The sequence below is a fragment of the Delphinus delphis genome, chromosome 16 (assembly GCF_949987515.2).
Source record: "Delphinus delphis chromosome 16, mDelDel1.2, whole genome shotgun sequence".
NCBI lineage: Eukaryota > Metazoa > Chordata > Mammalia > Artiodactyla > Delphinidae > Delphinus > Delphinus delphis.
In genome coordinates, this window is record NC_082698.1 from 38,977,555 (window position 1) to 38,979,815 (window position 2,261).

At 55.7% G+C, this 2,261-nt stretch overlaps 1 pseudogene; it reads left to right on the forward strand.

The window, feature by feature from the left end:
* Window positions 1-1,082: 1,082 nt before the first annotated feature.
* Window positions 1,083-1,729, forward strand: LOC132439842 (cGMP-dependent protein kinase 1 pseudogene; annotated as a pseudogene).
* Window positions 1,730-2,261: the final 532 nt, after the last annotated feature.

Consider the following 2,261-nt stretch of genomic DNA (forward strand, 5'->3'; position numbering starts at 1 on the left):
ACCTACCCAGGCAAACTCTTAAACTGTGATTTATGTTATAAAAAATGCTCCCTGTGACATATACATATACAAAAAATAGAGTGTAGGAAATAGCAAATACTCCAGGTTCAAATGAGTATAAAAATCCCTTTAGCAGAGAGTGTGGTGTTGGATGCACAGGTGAGGGAGAAATACAGATAACAGAAGCTATTTTTCCCTAAAACAGGAGCTGGTAGGGTGAGCCAGCAGCTTAGCACTGGTAGCCCTCAATTCGCAACCATATAAGATGGTATGGTAATATAATTTGGATGCTCAATATACAAATTTTAACTGTAGCAGATGAAATAGAATCCAAACTCTAAGAAGTTTACGATGGATGCATGGACCTTTTTTTCTTTTCGGTAAACATTGGCTCATTACCCTATGAGTAATTCATCCAACTTACCCACCAACAAGTTTAGTTTACTATTTCCACTAAAATTTTATGCTGAAAACACCTGGAACTGCGAGTGCTCTGTCATTCTTATTACTCGGGGTCACAACCACAGAACTTCCCAGTTAGAAACACACACACACCCCCTTATCATCCAGAGCAGAAGTAAAAGGTGAAAACAAAGATGAATTCACGCAGGTTATCGTCTAAAGGCAGTTTAATATTTATGAAATGTCACACACACACAGACACACACACACAAACGCACGTACACACACCACAAAGTCTTTAGGCTCCAGTTACAAGCGCTGCGTCATCTGCCAGATCACATGGTAATTGTTGCTATTTCAAGGATCAAGTGGCATAAAGCTCTCCCCTCCACCTCCACCCCACCCCTTTCCTTTGGCACCATACAGCGTGCAAGAGTGATTATTATGTGATGAGGTGAGACCAGGCTCACTGGTCTAACCCTCCCAGCTAGAAAGCAGGCTCTCGGTGGGGTGGCGCGCGCGCCGTGTTCTCAAGAAGTGATTGGGAAAGGGGGACGGGGGAGGGGGTCTCAGGGGAGGAAGGGCAGCTCTAATTGGTTTCTCAATGAAAGATAATCACCTATTCCCCGGAGAGACGGGCGATTAGCACTCTGCCTCTCCTCTCCTTCGCTTTTAGACTTCTCATCCTCCCCTCGGTGCTTTTAGTCCCTTCAGCAGAAGCGGCTCGAAGAAAGCGGCTTCTCGCGCCGCACTAGGAGCAGCACCGCTGCGCTCGAGTACTTAGCGCCCGTTCACTCGCTCACTCCGCGCTCGCCTCGCCCGGCTGTCGTCCCAGCCGCCGCCGCCGCCGCCGCCCGAGACAAAGTTTCGCGGAGGGGCTCAGGGAAAACATGAGCGAGCTAGAGGAAGACTTTGCCAAGATTCTCATGCTCAAGGAAGAGAGGATCAAAGAGCTGGAGAAGCGGCTGTCAGAGAAGGAGGAAGAAATCCAGGAGCTGAAGAGGAAGCTCCATAAGTGCCAGTCGGTGCTGCCCGTGCCCTCGACCCACATCGGCCCCCGGACCACTCGGGCACAGGGCATCTCGGCCGAGCCGCAGACGTACAGGTCCTTCCACGACCTCCGACAGGCATTCCGGAAGTTCACCAAATCTGAAAGGTAGGCGCCGGGGCTTGGCGCGGAGGGCCGGAGCGGGGCCACCCCTCGCGGCGGGCGGGCCGGGTGGCCGTCCTGGCGGCGGCTTGGGGGGCTGGGGGCTCCGGGCCGCGGCGGCTCGGGGGCTGCTCGACGCAGGGTGCCCTTAGTTCTCCGCAGCGCGCCGAGTGGGGGCTGGCCCTCGCGGGCCGGGAATGGGAAGTGTTTATTTTTATTTCTGCCCATCACGTGCTGTGCTTGTCTCCGCCGGGCTGGGAAAGGCGAGCTCCTCGGGGAGACGCGCCCCTGTGGTGGGGTGAGGTGGGGTGGGAAGAAGGAGCGTGGAAAGTTTTGTCGCGCTCGCTAACTTGGCCGCTCCGCACGCGGCTGCAGTTGCGCGGTCTTTCCTTCGCACACCCCTGGGGGGGGGGCGCCCGCGGGGGACAGAACCCGGCCCATCCCGGGGCCCGGAAAGTTTCCCGGAGGTGACCCCCAAACCCAGGCCACAGGGCATGCTCAGTGCGCCGCTGGAGCCATTTGGGAGCGGCGACGGGAGGCTGGACAGGGTTGGGTTCAATTTTGGGACTGAACTTGCCCGGAGCCCAAGCCCTGCTGGGAAGGCGCTGAGGGGGTGGGGGGAGGGAGGCGGGACTGGGATGCGTCTCCGCGGCAGGAATCAGCCTCTGAGGGTCACTTTCCAGGCAGCAATTGATGTCAGCAGAAGATT